Below are 23,128 nucleotides of genomic sequence, written 5' to 3'. Positions count from 1 at the left end.
TAAGTAGCTGAGGTCACAATTGTACACCACCAGAACTAGCTGACTGTTTTCTGAGTCACCATATGACCTCATAAAAAGTTTATTACCAAGCACATTTTTTCAGGAAAGCATTCTCTAAGAAGAACGAAACTTTGAGCTCCATATGAATATGATTTACATGTAAAGTACTGCATTATATTTTTAAGGTCACTCTCCCTTATGAAGCTAGAATACAAGAGCTGTCATTTGGCCATACTTGATCACATGGGCACAAATCCACAGATGAATCAAGTCAGGACAAGTATGTCCCATCTTACCCTTTAGGAGGCATAAAGTTATATAATGCCTAGCCCAGCCCCAACACCTAATGAGATTTCCTCATTACAAGAGAAGAACCTGAAGTTGTTATAAACTATCAGCCATGGAGCCAGGGAGTACCCTAAGCCCTTTGCTTCTCTGATACTCATTTTTCTCTACAATGGGCAAGGAAGTCCCAGGAGAGTGCCACCTCACTTATATGGTGCAATCACCGGCTAATCTTATGGAATGTCTTCTGTCATGATTGTTGGTGTCCAATATGACCCCCACAAGAGTTTAAGATTTGTTTTAAGAACCAGCTCAGTCAACAGGTTCCAGAGGTACCACTGATCTTTCATGGAAACTTTTCCATCTACTAAATAACATTGACAAAAATTAGTCACCAGCTTCCTGACTCATCCCTCAGCCTTCCCACGAAGCCCCAGGGTGGAGTGCATTTCCTGTGACATTCATCATAACCTGAGATCTAACACTATCACTGATATAAATTGCTCATTTAGTGACTTAATAAATCGACCTGCAGCTTCAGAATTGCTGTTACTTCATTATCATTTAAGGATGTCCAAGTTCAAAGCATTTCCCCCAAAACTACCTACCATGTACCTCTCTCAATCTCTCTCTCTCTCTCTCTCTCTCTCTCTCTCTCTCTCTCTCTCTCTCCCTATCTCTATCTCTTGTTTTAAATGTATACACATAGATGACCCAGTGTTGACCCTCTTCAGATAGGTAGGAAGCTGGAGATGGCCCATCAGCTAAGAGCAATTACTGCTGTTTCAGAGGACCTAAGTTCAGTTCCTAGCACCCATATCAGATGGCTCAAAACTACTTCAGCTCTAAAGAATCCAATTCCCTCTTCCAGCCTCCTCAACCTCTGGCATCCATAGATGTACCACCACACACATGTATTTATACATAATTCAGTGATCTTCAGATAGGCACATGGTTCTCAGCCCTATCTTCTAAATCCCAAATCATCTACAGAGCTTTTCTCAATTGTTCTCAGAATCTTCATGGTATAAGAGCAGCATGCCTTAAAATGAATTGATAAAGTGGAGATTTAAAGACTTTGTTGGGATTTAGGTTGTCCTGTCAGTAACAGTAAGAAAAAAATGATATCTTCAACTACCTGGAAAGATTGCTGAATGTGTGAGTGAAAGCCAAAGACAATTTCTTCGGGGATTACCACTGACAAGGCGCCATGCTCCTGTAAAGAACCTTCATGCATGTTCCTGTAAGGAATCTCAATGAAGCTCACTGATACACGGACACACACACACACACACACGTGTATCTGTGTGCTCACTCATGGACGTGTGTGCATGCGCACCCATGCACGTGCTTACACACACACACGCAGAGAGAGAGAGAGAGAGAGAGAGAGAGAGAGAGGAGAGAGAGAGAGAGAAAGAGAGAGAGAGAGAGAGAGAGAGAGAGAAATGAAACTACACAGAGATTAGTTAGAATTAAGAACATTGGTAGGATGAAAGGGATATACAGTGGCAATGGGGAATGATAAAAATACACTATACATATATGAAAATCTCCTGAAAAAATCCGTTGCTGCACAGAATTAATGTCCTCTAATGGAAAACATTACAAAACTATTAAAAACAAGAAAACAACAGTGGAGGCAGAGTGAAATGGACTGAGAGCTTCCTTTTCTACAAAAATCTCCTGGATTAAGACTGCAAGGTGAGAGTCTCTCTCTCTCTCTCTCTCTCTCTCTCTCTCTCTCTCTCTCTCAGTGTGTGTGTGTGTGTGTGTGTGTGTGTGTGTGTGTGTGCAGCATTGTAGTATATTTGTTAAGGTAATCATTGAGTGTGACTGAAGAGCCTAAATCCCTGCAGATTCGGAGTCTACAAGAACAATGGTCTCCATGCTCGGTGAGCCAGGTGTGTGCTGGAAGTGCAGTACTGCCAAGCTTCAGGGAGCTGAAACTGCATCCCCAGTCGGCCCCCTCATCTGATTTTATGGAACCAACCACAGTGACGAATGGCCCTGCATTTGGAAAGCTGTCCCAGCTCTGGTCACAGCTGAACCTCTCTGTCACTATTGACGTATGTGCACTCTGAGAGTCTGAGTGCAATTGGCCATCTGTCCAGGAGGCTGGAACCACCTCAGCACTGAGATAAAAATCAGAAACCCAGTTCCTCTCTAGCATGCATCTGGATGGAGCCACAGTTCACAGACACAGCCTCACCTAAAGTCCAACAGCTATGGAAGGCTCCCAGGTCAGTAGCAGATAAAAGAGGGGGTCATGCAAGACAGATGGATGCTCACAACTACCTCCTAAGAAGGAGCCAAGAGAAAGGACTGTCCTGAGTGTGACTCTGGATCAAAGCAAAGGGCACGCCTTATGGATCCAATCAAATGGGGGGGGGGGGAAATACTGCTGCCTTCCTGTATGATAAATGACCAAGTCAGTTTTCTTTAAGAATTGCTTTCTCCAACTGGAAAAATAGTCGTAGATTATTCTTTCGTCATTAACTGCCACAAAAATCATGAGAGCAACACACTGCAATTATGAATGTTTCCTCTGGTGTGTTTAGCTACAGCTCACCTGCACCACATTGATTTTTATTATTTATGGAGGATATTGAGAGGGCAGAACCAGATGGTATGGATTAAGCTCATGTGGTTGGGGAATAAAAAGGAAGGAAGGAAAGAAAAAAGGAAGGCAGAAAGGGGGATGGATGGATGGATGAAGGCAGTGAATGGAAGAAAGGAGGAGGAGGGGAGAGAGGACTGAGGAAGAGAAGTATTGAGAGTATTGAGGAAGAGTAAGAAGGAAGGGAAGAAGAAAAGGATGCAGGGATGAAGGAATGAAGGGGGAACATGCCTCCGGATGTTGATGGAAAATGGGAAAAACAATCAAAGATCAATCTTTCATCAAAATGTTTTAGACAACCAGGGAAAACTTAAATTGGAAAAAGAACATGGAATAATGTCATCATCCCCTCTACCTGTCACATCTGTGTCACTGCAAACCACGTGGGCTGGTTTCCTGTGTGGCTCCCAGGACACCGTCCATGAGAGGTCAAGAGGAACGTTCTATTGAAGCCATTTCCATTTTTCTTGTCGTCACTTTCTGACTGTGGCTCCACTTCCTAATTCACGCACCTGTGTCTGACTCTGTCCAGTTAGGCAGCACTCCACCATTTGGATGCAGTGCCATTTGTCTTACTGTAACCAAATGGAATCAGTTTGCAGAAAGCCAAAACAAGCAGTGCCAAGAAATAAGAGTGGAAAAAGATTTATTACTTGCAGTAGATATAATTTCCAAAGCAGTGTCCTACCTAGAGCAAACAAAACATGGGGATTTTGTTCAGGAATTCTATGTAGCTGAAGAGAAAGCACTCTGGGTGCAGGGGCCCTCACGCACACGCTCAGTTTCAGTCTAAGAAAGGAAAATGGTAGACAAATCTGGGGCAGCTTAGCTAAAAGTCAGCGAGTTCATGTTCAGAAGATCAAAGGTCATAGAACCACTTTGTTTCTTGATCAGCTTGTGTCATGAAGGCAGTGAATGGGAACATCTCGGCACATGCTCAGTCAATGTCACAAAAATGCCAATGGGAACACCTCTGGGCATGCTTGCCTGAGTCTTAAAGACAACAGAAACCAACAATTCCAGGCACGGACAGCTTATATCATTAAGTTCAGCTTTAAAAAAAAAGAGAGAGAGAGAATTTTTATTCTAGTAGGTGAGTCTCTCTCTCTCTCTCTTGCTCTCTCTCTCTCTCTCTCTCTCTCTCTCTCTCTCTCTGTGTGTGTGTGTGTGTGTGTGTGTGTGTGTGTGCCCCGGTGATCCACCTGTGTTTGTCCTCCACAGCACTAGGTGACAGAAACATGTGTGGCCATGACTAGTTTTTTACAAGGGTGCTAGAATTCAGTTATGTATACATGTTTGTAGAGCAAAAGCCTCGCCCATTGAATCATGTCCCCAGCCCATAGGACACTTTGAAGAAGTATTAGTAAAGGAATTAGCCCCTAAAGGTTCTGCTTCACTCTCAGCTTTGTACATCCTCTTGACTGTCCTGATTGAACACACCTCCCATTGCTTTACTACTACGCCAAGTCATGAAGTAGATCCATCTGTTTTCAGTTTGCAGAAGAATCAGTCCCACAGGCAGCAATGTGTAGAGTCCACAGGTCTGTCTGCACACTGTTTTTCCCTTGCACAACCTTGGTCCGTGACATGCATGCATAGTCTATCTTACTTATACTTTATTTTCATTTGTTTGTTTGTTTGTTTGTTTGTTTGGGAGAAGTTGAAGGGGATGGTTGACTTGAGGCTGATGTCAAAGGAAATGAACCAATTTCTGAAGCAGCAGCTCTGAACTTGGCTAATGGAGAACCCCAGGAACGATTCCTTTCCCAGTGTGTCTGCCACAGTGTCTGCCAGAAGCCTGGGTAGCAGCTGCCTCATGCAAGAGGTCTTCAGAAGGTTTGGTTTTTAGCAAATAATCAGAGCAGGGAGTGGGTGGCTGCCTCTGTTCTCAGCTCTCTTCCTAGAGACTGGAGGACATGAAAGGTGGGTACCACGGAGACTCCTTCAGCTCACACACTGAGGAGTCTGTGCCCTGCGGAAATATTGCAAAGGTCCACTCACCTATCACAACCACAAAGCCTCACAGAAAGCCTACTTGAGCTGAAAGGGGAAGTCATTCCGTGCAGATGCTCTCAGGAAACCAAGATAATCAGTGAACCCTTTGAAGGTAATTTATCCACCCCTTGCTACCTGCCTTCCCTTTCCAGATCTGCAGATGAGCCTGTGTTTGCCACTAGCCAAGAAGAAAGCAGAGACAGGGAGCAATCCCTCTGAGGCTGCTCCAGGTCAGCTTTATCAAAATGATAAAATGTTTTGAGTCTTAGCAGCCCCCTGGGCTGACTTCGGGCTGGGCTTCCAGAGGTATTAAGGGGTGAAGGAGGTGAGCAAGCGGCCTTTCCAGGGTGTCCCGGTGGCATCTCTGGTGTCGTCGCTGATAGAAGTTTTATCAAGATAAATCTAGTGCTGCCTGGGAAGGATATTAATAAATTATCTAGTAATGAAAAATGTGAGGGGAGCCATACTCCTCCGTCAGGCCGTGATGATTACTTTGATAGATGTACTGGCAGGACCTGCGAGACAAGGCAGAAACGAGAAACGCGACAGACAAACCTTTAAGGGTGACCTCAGAGGAAAACACAAGTTGGTGAATGATACCAACTCTGAATAGGGGGAAAAAACAGAGCTCTGGGGCTCTCGTGTCAACTGCCAGATGGATGGGCTCTGAGATCAACTGATCATTGAATCCTGTGTCAGGCGCAGACAGGGGAAGAGAAACATGAAGGTGGGAGGAGGGAGAAGACACAAAAGCCTTCAGTACTTTCATGAGAACACTGGCACGTTGTTAGTGCAATCCCAGTGCCTCAGGAGTTGTGGAAACATCTCTTTTTGGTTACTTTTCTAGCTGTACTCAAGTACAATACAAGTAAACAATTGTAATAGATGCATGGATGGCCCCGGGGGGATGTTTTGATTCATGATTTGAGGGTACACTGTTATCACAGCAGAGGTGAAAAGGGCGTGGGCGATGCTTTGAGGCATGGCAACAGGAAAACTAAGCTGTCTGTTCACATCTCATTGCACCAGGAAGCAGAGAGAAGTCTGGAAGTAGGGCCTGATACACATCTCAGGATGGTCCCCATAGCAACCCACCACCATCTCCCCCATAGCAACCCAATTCCTCTAGCTAGGCCACACCTTCTAAAACCTTTCAAAATAGCACCTTCAGGGCAGGAGAGATAGCTCAGTTGTTAGGCGTACACAATACTCTTACAGAAGATCCAAGTTTGGTTACTAGCACCCATATAGGATAACTCAAAATTGTCTGCAACTCCAGCTCCAGTGTGTGTGTGTGTGTGTGTGTGTGTGTATTGACAATCAACCTTTTAAACAGCAGCACCATCATCTATGGATAACATGGCCTGATGCATGAGCCTTTGGGAAACAGTTCAGATTCAAACTAGAACCCATCCTATTATCTCAGTCCTTCTCCCTGTAAATGAAGAGTTCTGTAATAGTGGTGAAATCATAGCTCTGTAAGGAATTGCCTGCAAAAACGACTGCGGAGTTCTCACAAGCAGAAAGTATTCAATGTATGGTCTTAGAAGAAATGGGAGAAGGAGACATATGTTGGACACAGCTTCACCTATAAAAAGCTCTAAGTTAGTAAAATAGACTTACACCCAATCAAATGACACTTGGACAAAGTAAGGGAGAAAGGTAAACATATGGGATTTCCCCAGGAGTCTTTTAAGTCAGGCCTATGGAATGTTAGCCTAAGAGGTGAATTTGAGACAGAGGATTGAAAGGTAAAAACATTTGGATAGAGCAGATACAGTAATAAGAGACAGAGAGAGAGAGATGATAAAGGTACTTTCTGTAGAGCACATGAGGGAAAAATGGAGGGGATTGGAAGTGATGAGATACAATTATAGTGTGATATGTTATCTGGGGACTACCCAAAAGAAGATGCTGAAAAGGTATACCTAGGCTAGAGGACCCTGAGTCTCTCCATCCACATACCCAAAGCATTGTAGAATCACTCTGTTCACATGTGTGGAGCACCATAAAGATGAACTGCAAACATCGGGAGTGGCCTTTCAGCATCTTTTTCCTCCCTGACTCACTTGGAGATCTTACTATTGATCTGTGAGCCACAGAGCAGTGTGAGAGGTTGGGGCAGGATAGGAGGGCACACTTAGCCCTCAGAGGCACATGTGCCTGCTCCTTTTTCTCACCTGAGCTTCCATGAGTACAAAGGGCATCTCACGGATGGCTAGGGGGCAGAAGGACTAGGAGAGAACTTCAAAAGCTTGAGCCTATGCAGGTGGTTAGAGAGCAGACAGAGCTCTCCAAGGGTCAGAGAACTGGAGGTATGATAGGGAAGTGGAGGGAGATCTAAGAACGCTTGCTGGGACTCAGATCCCCAGCCCTGCAGAGGGACTGTCTTGATCTCACCTTCAAAACATTTAAAGGCAGTGATGAACTGCAGCAAACAACAGCTTCAGGGAACCCAACCCCAGGGAAATTAGGAGGAAATTAGAGTTGGTGCCTCTAACACTAGTGTTTGAAAGGAGACAGCCAGCTTTTTTCTGCGTGGATACAAGAATCTGTGCTCTAGGCTTTCATGCACAATTTTATTAGGTGTTCTTAAAAAGCACAATACAACTCATAAGTTGGAGAAAAACACTGATCAGTGAAGCCACAGATGAGAAACATAAGAATTAGTAGAAAACCCCTTTTCAAGAACCACTATCAGCATGTCTAGCAGGAAAAGGGAGCAATGCACGTGACAGGAAGAGGAATTTGTTTGACACTGTGAAGAGAACACTGAAATGTTAGAATCAAGCCCTGTAACACACTAAGCAAAAGTGAGTCTACTGAACTGCCTTGTAGGTTGATACCAATGAGAACCATGAAAAGTCTGGAAAATGACAGCACAGCGATGAGCCCAGGGCCCAGGAGGCTGAGGCAGAAGGATTGTGAACTTGAGGCCAACCTGGGCAACCCACAGAGACTTTATCTCAACAGTCACCGGTTCTTTTTAAAGAAATAGAATTATCTATATGAATTCATCAGCACCTTTAAAATAGTGCAAGAAACCTTGGGACATATACAATCACAGTCCCTGCATGAAAAGAGAGGACAAAACATCATGGAAGGATGCTTGAAGAGATAACAAGGGCTGTGTGCCTTAAAATTGGGTATAAATTCACAGAACCAGGAAACTTAACAAAGTAGGGAGACAACTCTGAAGAAAATCACCTGCAGTCACACAGTGGGCCAACTTCAAAAGCAAACAATGTGAAAACAGCACCTACCCCATGACAGCCTTCAAGGTACCCGAAAAAAAAAGTAGTCTACCCATAAAACAAGTCATGTCAGTCACCGACTAACCAGAAGTGACTGACACCAACCAGAAGTGACTGACATCAACCTTGTGAGCGCTACTCCTCACTTTGGGTGCATTATTCATAAAGAAATCCAGCTGGAATGGCTTTCTCTCTAAGGCTCTTCTGTCAGTGGACCTTTAGTACCTAATATGCTTTCTTTTCTCAGGTGTATGTCCCAGCTTCTTCACATACATGCAAACTCCAGGACTGGGACTGACTTAATCACACACAGAACCTGAGAGCTTAGAAGGGAGGAAAAGAAAGAATATAGACACACACACACACACACACACACACACACACACACACACACACACCCTGCCCTGGGGCTTAGAGGCTAGTTTCCTTCCCTAGTACTGAAGACAAAACTATTCTTTACACCTGACCCATTTCTCTCTACCTCCAGGCCTCTGTGGGCTTTTGTGTCATTACTACTGTCTTACCTTGCTCTTACTCCATGGCTGTCATCTCCCCAGTGCATGAAGAATTGAGTCTCTGTTCCACCTTAGTCTCAGACACCATGATATAGACCCTCTTTCTATTAAATAATTGGATTGGAGCTGGAGAGATGGTTAAGAAAACTTATTGCCCTGGTACAGGAGATGCAGGTTTGGTTCTCAGCACCTCCATCAAGTCGCTCACAACCACTTGTCACTACTGTTCTGGGGGAATCTAACACCCTCTTCTGACCTCTAATGGCTCCTACACACATATGGTATACATGTATACACTCACATACATTCACATTTCTTTTTTTAAAAGTAATACTAAATACTATGGCATAGATAATATCAGCTATGTAGTAACCGTCTGGTGAGGGCAACTTCTGTAAGCAATAGTCATTAATACAAGCCTCCTTCTCTAGTCATTCCCTCAGCTGGTAAAAGAGAAATGAAAATCTGAGCACCCAGTTGCCATGGCTTTTCAGTTACTCCTCAGTTGCTGTGATAGACACCTTGGCATGAAAAACTGGGGAGGCATAAGCTTATTTTGTCTTGTAGCTTACCATCCATCATAAAGGGAACTGAGGGCAGGAACTGAAGCAGAGGCCTTGGAGGACTGTTGTCTACCAACTTGTGTTCAGTGGCTTGCTAAGTTTTCTTCCTTATACAGCCCAATGCTATCATTTTATGACTAGCTGTTTCTCCTCTTCCTACCTGTGATACCTAACAGCTGTCAACTGGACTGGCTCTACCAAAAGATAGTCAACCAAAAGAGAAGCTACTGGGCACAGCTGTAAAGATATTTTCTTAATCAGGTCCTCTGAATGGAAAGACTCTAAATGTGGGAGGCATCTTGCCATGGCAGCTCAGATAGAAGGAGATAAGGGGGAGAAAGGCTTTCTTTCTGTGCCATTCCCTTCCTTGAGAGTGTGTTCATCTATATACCTCTGCTGCTGTTACTCTCAAAGGACAATCACTGTCCTGCACTTCGTCACCAGTACCAGAACTTAAACTTATTAGGTTTTCGATGTGGACTCTCCAAGGACTCTTCCAGCCCTTTAGCACCTCATTGGGACTGCTATCATCATGGACTCCACAACTCTTGGATTCTTGGTCTCTCTCATACAAAGACAGTCTTTGTTGAACTACTTAGACCATATCATGTAAGCCAATCTAGTAAATCCCATTTTAATATACATTCATTATTTCAGTTCTGAACCTCTGGGAGCACCCTAATACAATATATGTGCAAATTTTATCTCCTGGGTCTCACATCCCATTGGGCTCCCTCACCATCATATAAAGAAAGGAGCAAGAGTAATCTAAATTCACCTGAATAAGTAAGCCTGTTAAAGTGTGAACATGAACCAGGAAGTCAGGGATTTGAAGCAGAAAAGAGACTTGGGTAGGTATGTTTTGCTCACTTGGAGCAGAAATGGCAGGGTTGCCTACACAAGCCAAAGAGCATGAAGGGCTCTGCTCCACATCTGATGCCTGCAATCTCTACATGAGCCCCATCATTGTGTATGTAGTCAGACTGATGTATCCTGTGACACACATGAAGAATGCTGTCTAGAATGCCATACCTATAGTAACCACAGCAAAAGGAGGACCACAGAACAATGTGGTGGAGGGAGAAGGGAAAGGATGTGGCAAAGATTGCTGCTAGGAGCACCGAGAAGAGAGAACACAGAAGTTCCTGCTACAGGGAAGAAGGTTGAAGTTCCAGCATTTGGAGTCATGCCCTGTGCAGTCACTGCCTCTTGAAACATCTGAAACACTGGCCAATTGTTATCACCTTGGTGAGCCCTGCTGGGGCTCCATGGAGTTTTTACTTTTCGGCTGTAATGTACGAACATCAGTTTATGACAGCTTATTCTGTACATTGCTTCTGTGATATTTGCATTTGGTATGCTGCAGTATTCACTCAGTGCCAGCCATGATGGGGAAATCTACATCCTAGAAATTGGTAGCTATTCTAAACCTGGCCCATTATTCTGGAGCCCCATCACTAAACATAAGCTCCATGATATTAGGGACATTATTTGTGTTCTTTTGTGTTGTTTTTAACCCTAAGTCAATACTCATAATAAGAGAAGAGTATAGCAAATACTGTTTTGGTTAGTTAGGTAAGCTTGAATACAGGTTCACAGTCTCCAATGTGAAAACAAAAAATACTACAAAATCTCAAACTCCAACACAGCATTCAAAAAATTTGTCAATTTTGAAGTATATCAGATTTTTGGACTAAGGATATCCAACTAGTAAGTTTCAAAATCTAAAAAGTTCTGAAATTTGAAATGATTTGATCCAAATCATTTTGGATATGACATGCTCAGCCTGCATCCCCATTCCACAGCTGAGAAAAGTGAAGTCTAGAGAAGTTGCCATTTGGCTACTAACCTGGCCAATGACCTACTGAGCCAGAATTTAAATCCAATTCAGCCCAATTTCAGACCTTACCTTGTATTTCATAAAAGGTATCAATTTGCTGCTTCCTGAAAGAAACTAGACAAAAATATTATTCCAGACATCCCAAAATCCTTCAAAAAGACTTTAAGGAGAAAAGTACCATCATGAAGATTCATCAAGGCCTCATTGGTCTCCATTTAGCCAGGGGTGGGGGGTTCCAAACAGGCCAGCCTCCTCTATCACCACATTGACAATTTTTCCTATGTCTCATGGCTTTGATTTAAATATATTCTCTCTTTCTCAGTCTCAGTTTACCCAACCTGACTGTGCTTTAATGTCTCCAGACCTCAAAATACCAATAGAAGCACATTAAAACTGTCTGCAGCCAGGAGGAGGAAACAGAGTAGCTTGAGGGCGGTGTTTCCTCCTCATCCAGTAGCTTAATTCTGACTCAGATCTGTGTTATTCTTCCAGGAGGACAGTTGTGCAGCTGGGGCTCTGTGATAAGGGCTTCTGTCAAAACTTCCCTAAGTGACAAGAATAAATAAACCATCGTATTTGCATCCAGTTGCACTCTGTGTTTTGTTTCATCTCTCACTGAAAGTGTTCAGATGAGGATGAAGCGGACTTGATAAAAAAAAGCAGGTACCTGATTGGGTAGATAACTTTTTGATGATAGATCAGCTATATGGTTAGCATCATTAAACTATATGATATAAACCAACACGTATCAACCCACTTTAGGGAGTCTCTCTCTGTCTCTGTCTCTCTGTCTCTCTCTCTCTGTCTCTGTCTCTCTGTCTCTCTCTCTCTGTCTCTCTCTGTCTCTCTCTCTCTCTCTCTGTGTGTGTGTGTGTGTCTGTCTGTCTGTCTGTCTCCCACCCTCTCTCTCTCACTTCCTCCATCCCTCTCTCAAACAAGGTCTCACATATCCCACTCTGGCCTCCAGCTTACTAAATAGATGAGGATTATTTGAACTGCTGAATCTCTAGTCTTCACCTTCGCGCCCCAGTGCTGGAATTATATTAGTGTACCATTACACATAGTTTCTGTGGTACTAGGATCAAACCCAGGGCTTTGTGCGTGATAATACTCTGCCAGCTGAGCTATCTTCTCAATCCTAATATTGTCACTTACTTACACAAAACTCAGTAAAAGTTGCTGCTACTAACTGTACTTTATGTGAGGTAACTGAGTTGGAGGAGTTAAGTGTCCTTCCCCAGGTTACTCTAAGGTCACATGACTATAGAAAGGTGGATGGAATAAACAATCCAGGCTTTCTGAACCCACAGATCATGTGAGTCTGTCCAGATACTGCCTCTTTGGAAGAAGATGGTTGGAAATCTCTTTCGTGACAGAATCTTCAAGTAGCATTAGGTTTGGATCTATGTAGACGTTCTCAGCTGGAAGCATATCAGTTTGCTCATTCTCAATCCAAGTGACACTGGTCAAACATTTGTAAATATGTCTGGTTGTCACAATTGAAGAAGAGGTGACATTGGCCTCTAGTCTGCAGAAATCACTGTGCTGTTAGACATTCGAGAATACACTGGACATTCCCCACCACAAGTTGTAATACAGCACCAAGTAAACCACATCAAGGCTAACACTCTTCAGCTAGCACATGCCCTTTTCTTCTCAGAAATAATTTCCCTAGGGAGGAGAAGACTTAATCCACAATTTTAGAAATTCCAGGAACTATGGGAGGATATCAAAATTTAACTCTGGTCAACTTGAAACCCTTTTTGTGCACACAGCTGGGGGATGGCTTAGTCAGTAAAGTACTTGTCCTGAAACAAGACAACATGAGTTTGATGCACACACTTGAACAAGACATCAGGCACAGTGGAGCACATCCATAAGCCCAACCTGGAAAGGCAGAGACAGGTAGATTTCTAGAGCTAATTTGTCAGCTGGTCTACCCAAATCTGAGAACTCCAGGTTCAGTAAGAGATCCTGTGGCAAAAACTAGAGTTGAACCACTGAGAAAGATATCTGACATTGATCACTGGCTCTCATACACAGAGAATGGATTTCTAGTCCTTCTGTTAGCTATAAAACTATACCATCAGGCCCTGTAATGACCAGGAAGGCAGGTACATTCTGGCAATGGATAGCACCAAAGAATCAACAGCATGCACACATGTGCATGTCCATCCACATAAACACATTCCTGGGGGTAGATATTGTCCTCCATATTTGTTTCTATACTCATTACCAATTCCTTCCTCTCCCTTAGTTACAAATTAAAACTTCTCCCAAATCTTAAAGCGTCATCAAGAATATTATACAATGTTCGGTATCAACTCATTGGCATTGAAAATGCCTGGCTTTGGACTTCTTAATTTTTATTAAGAGTAAAAACAGCACCGTCATAAAAACCAAAGAGAAAGACAAAACTCCCATGTTCTTTCTCCCACTGTAATACGTACTCATTGCCCCAAATTTAGAAACTAAGAGCTAACGGAAGCAAATAAAACCCTATGGCAAGCCCATCACTCAGAAATTACTCTTTATGATATTTTGGAGAATGGCCTTCTAGTCCTCTTATTTCCTATAAAAACTATGCAAATGAAATTATTCAAATAGGCCCTGTAATAATCAGAAAGGCATGTACATTCTGGCAAATCATAATAACAAAAATATCAATAGCAGCAACAGAAATAAATGCTCACACTCACACAGTACAACTGTAGTAGATGCTGTCCTCAGCTCTTTGCAGATAGGGACTAGTTAATCCTCCCAAATGTTCTAGGGGATGAGTACCATGACGGTTCCCATTTGCAAGATAAGAATGTAGAGATGACATAGACCATTATCAGTGCCAAGTTTGCCTGCAGCTGCTCAGGAACTGGGGCTGGGAAAGGATGCGAGCCTTCCTCCCTCCCTTTCCATACAATACTCTTCCCATTTCTTCATGCCAAAAGCTGTTGAATTCCTGCAGCTGGCACAAGGAATTGCTGCAAACTGGGTGGTTTAGAAAATGTTAAGCTTTCTCAAGGAATCAGCCAAAATCTGGGTGGTGGTTGTGCTATATCCCTTCTGAGGCTCTAGGAGGTTTCCCTTGCCCAGTCCAACTTGCAGGGTGAGAATCCCACCTGCAATGAAACCCTCTGCTACGTCTACCTAGCCTTCTCTTCAGAGGGCTCTTCCAGAATTTCTGTGTAGTTTCTGTGCTTTCCTCTGCCCTTGAGTGATTGAGTCCAAGATGCTCATCCCAGGTGTCCACACAACCCATGGTTACTCTGAGTCTGAGCTGTCTCCAAAGTATAGGTCTCAGAAGCAAATTCAGATTTTTCTTGCTAATCTTGGTTGTTTCCCATTCATCCCACAATGTGTGGGATGGAGGACAAGGATGAATAAAAATCTGACTTTTACTTCTAAAGATGACTTTTTTTTTATTCTCCTGTCAATCAACTCCATCATTCAAGGGGAATTATGGAAATGAGCTCAGCACCTATACTGGTCATCCTACTATCTTCCTTTCCCGTTAGACCATGGAGATGGAAGGAAGAAATCCTTCACAGGGAGGAGAGAGATTGTACATAGCCAAAGTAGGTTCTTGGTGGGCAAAGAAATGTCTCTTTCCTCATCTTTTTCCCTAAGATTAGATATGGACAGACAAGAGAATCCTCAATCATTAAATCATCAGTCTTTTATTTAGTTTTTGACACAGGGTCTCTAGCCAGGTTAGTCTCAAACTCACCATGTATCCAAGGATGACCTTAAACTCTTGATTCTTCTGCCTCTACTTCCAAGTACTGGAATTATAGGCTTGTACCATCATGTTCAGGCCATGCAGGGTTGAGCATCAAACCTAAGGCCTCTTACATGCTAGGCAAGCATGCCAGCTGAGTTGCATCCTAATCCCCAGGATCCACCCCAGGAAATTTCCATGATAAGTTCTTTAGTTCAAGAGACCAAGGCTGGAACCTCAATGAGCCCAGAGTGATGATGCAGTCATTCGTGACATGGGTTCTTCCCAATGCATGACGTGACAGGCCAGACTATAAACAGCAAAGCACAGACTACTAAGAAGGCATCATGGATGACACAGAAGACCAGCACTGGAGCCTGGAGTCATAATTTTGCTCTGTGTGGCACACACCCCTGTGTTCTCTCTACTTTCACCAGATATTTTATGCATACACATATATCTTTGTACCTGGAAAATGAGAACACATTCACATTCCTAACTGGTGTTAAGTTTACAGTGTTGCAGCATTCATTTGCATAATAAAATGCTATGCAAGAGAAGATGAGGGTTAATCAAAGGGTTTTATCACTTTTTAATTATCTTCATCATGTTGGAACAAGATGTAAATTTTAATTCTACCTTGTTAGCTAGCAGATTTCAACAAACTTTGGAAATCCTAATCACCTGTCATTTTTAATAGACACAGATGCCAGTGATTTTTAGCAAAGTAGATGCCCTAAACACTGTAGGCCTCTATTAATGTGATGGATATACAATTTAAAATCATTTAGTAATTACTAATGTTACTGAATAAGATCTATAGTAACACCTCAAACAAAGTCACCTGTGTGAACCCAAATATTGTTGGAGTAGATACTTGGTTTAATAAATAGTCTCCTTCCTAGGCCTTTTCCCTTTCTTTAGACATGGGCAGACAGGCAAGTCCCTATTCATCCATTTACTCATTTGTCAGCCAGCCAGCCACCCAGTCAGCCAGTCAGTCATTAGATTTTGACACAGGATCTCTAGCCTAGGTTGGCCTCACTGACTAGTATCCAAGGGTGACCTTGAACTCCTGATCCTCCTGCCTCTACTCCCAAATATAGGCATGTGTCATCATGCTCAGTTTATGCAGAACTGGGTATCAAACTTGGGAGCTCTTTGTTTTTCCTCCTTGTCTTGTTTTTACCAAGCTGCATTTTGAATTGGCCCCTCTGCACGCAGCCTCCCAAGATTTAGCCTTCAGTGCCATCAAATCTATAACTGGTTTGGATAAGATTCTTGTTTCTTGACTCATCCACTCTATAAGCATCTAAAAGGATAAGGCTCTGTGTTCTTAGACCATGGATGCTAGAAAACTTGATTTTACAATGGGTAGATGGTGAAGGACATCTTTGCTAGAATTCGGTAGATATCCTAGATTTATCTTCTTTGAGAAGCCAAATGTCCTCTTTGGCTCAACCTAGGTGAAGACAAAGACTGAGCCTGCAAAGCACATGAGAACGTACATATTGCTGAGGAATGGACATCAAAGGTTGTTTTCCACGAGAGATATAGAAAGTTGTAGCTTCCCCTATGTGGTACTTCTTAGCACTAATCATAGGACACGAGACTTGAAGCCAGAATCAGAGAGGGCAGAAGAGTATCCAGAGTAATCTTGGGTAGTTGAGTAAGCTTGTTACACTAGGCAATTCTTACCACCCAAGGATGTAGAAAAGGTGAAACATGGCATGCTGTAAATTAAGCATGAGGCTTAGCATCTTAGCCACAAGATTCCAGCAGCTAGTTCGCTCTCAGCTCTTCTACCACCAGAAAGCCACTATCCTCTCTGAGCCCATTTCCTCAGGTGTGAGAAAGAGACAGATCATGAATTGTGACACTCAGCATACCAGTACCTGTCATGGATTCTGGAATTCATGTTTGCTTAAGGTTGTAAATTTTGTCTTATGTATTCACCTGTTACAAAAATAGTTAGAAATATATTCAGTTCACCATAATAGGTCAGAAAGCAGCTGGTCCAGAAGTGCTGTGCCCTTAGGAGGATGTCATGATATACGTGTACAAATACGGGTCCAGTATGTTTTAGGTGCCTGCATCTGTGCTCCTTTGTATACGAGAAGGATTTGTTTCTGAGTCCGTCCTAGTTGACATCGTAGACTGCCTATCAAATTAACTGAAAGGTCATTGCATTGAGTTCAATATGTTACCTCCAAAAGTGAGGGATGTGAGCTACGGTTAACCAATAGACCACATCAACCCAAGACTCAAACCAGTGAAAAGGTCTAGCAGTAGGCTCTTCTCTAAGAGAAGACTTTTACCAAGCTTGAGGTCAATGCCCTCAGTGGGTCAGGGTTCTATTTTAATTCTGTCTCAGAATCTGGCCACATTGTTTCCTGATGCTGACCTTAAACCTTTCAGTTTGTTCTTTGCTGTAGATAATCAGCACTTGGTTGTGTTTAAAAGTGATGATTGTTTCTGTTACAGGTGGTAAATGTCAAGGGATTTGATACTTACATGTAGTGGAGGACAGGAGTGAGGCACAGTATATAAGGGGTTGTCCTGTGGTTCAAGACTAGAAGAGGAGATTAGAGCTTCAAGTGAGATTTGGAAATATGAGGATGTCTGACAGAGCTTAAGTACCTAGCGTAAATTGTATGTGCAAGACAGAGCTGGTGGGAAGAAGTGCAGACACATTTACATGTGCTCAGCCAAGGGAGAGCCACTGACCATGCCCATGGGGGCAAATTCTGGTCACCTGACAGAGCTCACTAAACAGTGTGTTCAGGCTCCACCAGCACAGAGTTGTGCCAACGACAGTTTCCAAGTTTGAAAAATGAGCCGCTTCACTCGCCTGGTGCTAATGTGTTTTTCGAAGAAACTTACATCTTGGAAATGTCATGACACATTGCAATCACGGAGAACACAGGCCCAGTAATTGGGAGTGTTTCTTCAAGAGCAGAGCGTGTCGAAGAAGATGCATAGCCCACAGCATGATCTGCCGCAGCAGTAGTGGCGTGGGGGCCTGCAGTGGGGGGAGCTCTGTGGAAAAGCTGCCTTTGAAACAAGTCCTGGCTGCAGCTTGAGCAGCTGGGACATTTCCTGGGTCGTAGCATTGCTTTGGCCCTGTGGAGGCTGCAGAGAAAACATGACCTAACTGCAAACCAACTTTGTGGTTTTGGACAGTCTGTTGATCACCTCTGACTCAGTTTCTCTTCCTTTCAAGTGAGATTAATGTCACATGCATTCTGTAATTCATCCTATGGCAGGACAAGCAAGAGTCCATGAATAATAATCATTGAAATTCTACAAGCATATTGTAGAAGTGCTTGCCAGGCACTAAGTATCATTCATGGCTCATAGAGGAATGCAGAACCCTGTGGGTTACTGAAACCAGACTGTACAGAGAGGAGAGAAAAGGAATATTATTGTGATACTGAGAAGATGAAGAGATTTCTCAAGGTCATGGCATCAGACTGTTTCAGTGTCAAGGTTTATACCCTGTAGGCTTAGATTTTTTAAACCTACTTTTAATAAGGGTCCTCAAATGCTTTGGCCCCACCCCCTTTTAGCCCACCATCTAAAGGGAGAGAGAAAAGATAGTAAATAGGACAAGAGGATGTGGACCTGTTAGGAAGTAGTTCCTTTGGGCAATTCCAATCTCTGTCAGGATACCAACACTCCAGTTCTGTAGTCTCAAGATACCAAACACAAATCAGAGTGGTGGAAGCAACCAGAATCAGCTGAGACACCCAGAGAAGTTCTCTGCTGTGCCTTTCTCAACAAAGCAAAATCAGTGAAAAAGACTCAAGACTAATGAAGCGTTGCAAAGCTAGCTACGCAAGTGCACCATTAGTGTCTGTTGAGTGCTATTTATACTCTCTCCAAACCTCACCTGCCCTCCCACAGGTCTTCCGTTAGCAAAACGCATGAATTTGTATCAGTGAAATACCATGTGAGTCTGAATCACCTAACATATCCAGAAACCTCCACTTCACTCCTCAGACTGTCTAGTCTATTGTACACCACCATCATGATGCACAGGTCATAATGGATCCAAGGCACTACAGGAACTAGAGTGCTGGTAAATACATTGTGTGTTATATCAACATTGAGACTTCTCTGAAGAGTAGTTCCACCTCTGTCTGGAAGTTTTTTTTTTTTATTGGATGTTTTATTTACATTTCATATGTTGTCCCCTTACCCCTCCCCCACCCACCCAGGAATCCCTTATCCCCTCTCCCCTCCTCCTTCTTCTCTACGGATGTAACCCCTACCTACCCCCCACTCCCACCTCCCCACCCTCAAATTCCCACCCCCTGGGGCGTCCAGCCTTCATGAGGTCAAGGATCTCTTCTGGAAATTTTAAATATGCCTTGAAAAGAGACAGTCAGGAAAGTTCTCACACATGTCAGAAGTAGATGGCTTAAGTGGAGATCCCAGGCAGTCCTCTCAGGAAAGAAGAGGACTTATTCCCCACAGTTAAGTGGTCATCCTAAACATTCTCAAGATTATCTAACAAAGCAGGTGGATGAGTCTTAGACACAGAGTGTAGAATAAAGGGCAGATATACTTTCTTCCACCAAAAAGAAAAAAAGCTGAGGATTGATTCAATAGGTAGGGGGATTGCTAGCCAGCATGAAACCCTAGGTTCCATCCACCCACATTAAACAGGTATAGCTTTGTGTACCTAGAATCCCAGAACTGGAAAATGGAGGCAGAAAGATCAGAAGTTGTCGGCTCCTTGCCGGCAGGTCCAGGTGAGAGGAGAGCGGGCCGATCTACCGAGTCTCTCTGGGGCTGAGCTGGATGGCAAGTGTCGACAGCCCAAAAGAAACACACTGGGTTGGGAGTCTTGTCGAAGCAGGAACTCAACTTTAATGTATCAGTCTCTTGCATATATAAACTCAGAGCATAGGGAGGAGGAGTTTTGGTGGGGTGAGATGATGCACGACAGAGAGTATGGGGTGACTGACAGGGCCAATGGCAAAGCTCTACATCAGCAACGGTGGGGCAGAGGCAGGGTTGTTGAGTTACCGCTGTATAGAAATGACTAAGACAGGTTTCAAAACTCAAGCCAGGCACAGATTTGTCCACAAGGCCCAAACCAGGGCCGAAATGGGGCCCAACAAGAAGTTACAGATCATTCTTGGCTATATAGTAAATGTGAGGTAATCGTGGGTTCCATGAGACATTGTCTCAAAAAAAAAAAAAAAATACTGTGACAGACCTCTAGTTCCTTGATGGGACACATGTTTGAAATATGGATGCCATCAGGCTCACATCTCAGATAAAGAGGAAGACACAATGTTAACACAACAATGTAAATGTTGACATTCACTTTTAAGAGATTACCTTACCTGGAAGTTCCCTTTCCTAAAGACCGGATAAGTCTGGTCCTCATGCTCCCAAAGCATCACCTTCTCCATGAGGAAATTATGTAGAGATGTGCTTTTTGCAGACCTTAGGCTTCCTGGGAACAAGGAGAAAAGAGAAACACTGCTGTATTCTGTCCATCACTTACCTGAGGACATGGGATCCTTGAGCAGGCCCCAAGACGCCAATGTGGTCCAGCCTTTCTGCTCTCATCATCTCACCTCTCACACATGACAAGGGAGCCTGAAAATGATGGGGCTGGAAATTCTAGCTCCAGTACAAACAGATTTATCAAGATGGCAATGTCTAGCCAAATGTGTTCTTTAAAAATGCAGCTTGATTTGTGATAACATGAACAGTGTTTATTCAAAAACATTAAAAACTGCAAGCTCGAGGCTCAGGATGTGGCTCAGCTGGTAGGGCATATGCTTAGCACACATGAAGCCATGGATTCAGTCTCCAGCACTGGATGAGCAGATGGGGTGGGACACCTCTGTAATTGCAAGACTGGGGAGGTGAAGGAATGAGGGTAGGAAGCTCGAAGTCATCATCAATAGCTAGAAAGTTCAAAGCCAATGTGGACCTGAAATCCTGTGAGAAATAAACATAAAGGCAGGCATGCTCAGAAGGATCCAGGTTAGCTGGCTTTGGTGCCTCTCTATACCATGGGCAACATTTTCAGTGTCTGCTTTCAGAAAAAGAAAGAGTTGATAGAAGTAAAACAGAGTCTAAAGAAAACTAAACCTGAGACTGGGAGATAGTTTACTTTGTAAAATTTGATGCACAGAACCCACAGTTCTTTCTGTGATCATATGTCTTAGTTTCTTTTTCTCATTAATTAATCAATTGTATTGTATGTGCAATATCAGCACTCCCTCTCCTCCGAGTCCCCCTCACATAGCTCCTCCCCCCACTTCCCCTGCCCTTTTCCTCTGAGAAGGGGTGCCTCCCTCAGATATCACCCTACCCTGGCACATCAAGTCTCTGCAGGACTAGGTCCATCCTTTCCCAGTGAGGCCAGACAAGATAGCTGAACAAGATCTACAGGCAGGTAACACGTTCAGGGATGGCCTCCTGCTACAGTTGTTGGGGAATCTGCATGAAGGCCAAGCTGCACATCTGCTATGTATGCGCAGGGCCTATATCCAGCCCATGCTCACTCTTTGGTGTTGCCTCAGTCTCAGAGAGACTCAAAAGGCCCAGGTTAGTTGACTCTATTGGTCTTCCTATGTAGTCCCTGCCCTCTTCAGGTCCCTCAATCCTTCCTCCAACTCTTCCACAAGATTCCTTGAGCTCTATCTAATGTTTGGTGGTGAGTCTCTGTATTTGATTCCAGTCCCTGCTGGGTGGAGCCTCTCTCAGAAGACAGTCATGCTAGGATCATCACTGCAAGCACAACACAGTTTCATTAATAGTGTCAGGGATCGAACCCACATTTTCCCAATTCATTTATTTATTAATTTTGCATACAGATGACTGCCCCTCCCAGTCCCTCCACCACATCCCCTACCCCATTCCCTTCTCCTCTGAGAGTGTGGGGCCCTCTGGGTATTCCCCCACCCTAGCACATAAGTCTCTGCAAGGTTAGGCATATCCTCTCCCACTGTGTCCAGACAAGGCAGCCCAGTTTGGCTGCCACACACACAGACAACAGCTTTAGGGACAGTTCCTGCTCCAGTTGCTCAGGACCCACATGGAAACTGAGCTGCACATCTGCAACATACGTGCCAGGGGCCTCAGTCCAGCCCGTGTATGCTCTTTGGTTGGTGGCTCAGTATCTGAGAGCCCTCAAGTATCCAGGTTAGTTGACTCTGTTGGTCTTCCTGTGGAGTTCTTATGCCCTTCAGGGCCCTCAATCCTTCCCCATGATGCACTCCACAGATCCAAAGAAGCTAAACAATAAGGAAGGCCCAAGTGAGGAAACTTGAATCTCACTTAGAAAAGGGAATAAAATAGTTATAGGAGGCAGATGGAGGGAGGGAACTAGGTGGGAGAAGGGATGAGGAGGAGAATTGGGGGCGAGTAAGATCAGTTGTGGCAGGAAACAGAAGAAAGTGCCAGAGGGCCATGAAAGTGAGTGGAAACCTGAAGCTGAGAGTAGTATTGGGGGTGTCCTATCCTAGGATGTGTCATATAGAGGAAGGCTCCCTGGAGTCCATGTGAGTGACCTTAGCTGAGACTCCAAGCAGTGGGGATATGGAACCTGATTAGACCACCTTCTGTTGCCAGACAGGACTCCTAGTGGAGGGATAAGAACCCACAAAAGCCAGACAGAGTAGAACATTCTGGAAATTCCATCTCTGGGGTACCAGAGATAAGAAAATCCCTGGGGCTCACTTGCCAGAAAGTCTAACCAAATAAACAAAATTCGGGTTCAATGAGAGACCCTGTCCCCGAAAAATGAGGCGAAGAGCGACTATGGAAATCACCCAACATTGACTTCTGGCCTCCACAGGCATTGATGCACACATACCACTCATATATGTGGAACAAAATACACATGGAAACACATCCACAAAGAAAGTCACGCTTTATGACATAGGCCTGTTATTCAGATACTAGGGAGGTTGAGAGAGAAGGATTACAAATTCTAAGCATTCCCAGGCTGCACATTCAAGGCCAACCTGGGTAACTTAGTGAATCTCTGTCTCAAAACAAAAAAATGGATTTAAAGGACTGTGAAAGTAACTAAATGGTAGAGTGTTTTTGCTTGGCACATGGGAGGCCTTAAGGTCAACCTGTAGTACACACAGGAGAGCACATGCACATAGTGAGGAGAGACAGAGGGAAGAGAGGGAAAGGAAAGGTAGAAGAGGGAAAGAAAAAAGAAGGGAAGGGAAGGGAAGGGAAAGGAAGGGAAGGGAAGGGAAAGAGTGGGGAAGGGAGGGGAGAAGAGGAGAAGGGAGGGGAGGAGAAGGGGAGGAAAGGGAGGGGAAGGGGAGGGAAGGGAGGGGAAGGGAGGGGAAGG

This window comes from Grammomys surdaster, unplaced genomic scaffold (assembly GCF_004785775.1).
Source record: "Grammomys surdaster isolate TR1022 unplaced genomic scaffold, NIH_TR_1.0 334, whole genome shotgun sequence".
Taxonomy (NCBI): Eukaryota; Metazoa; Chordata; class Mammalia; order Rodentia; family Muridae; genus Grammomys; species Grammomys surdaster.
The sequence above is the reverse complement of the archived record's forward strand: the minus strand, read 5'-3'. Positions refer to the sequence as shown.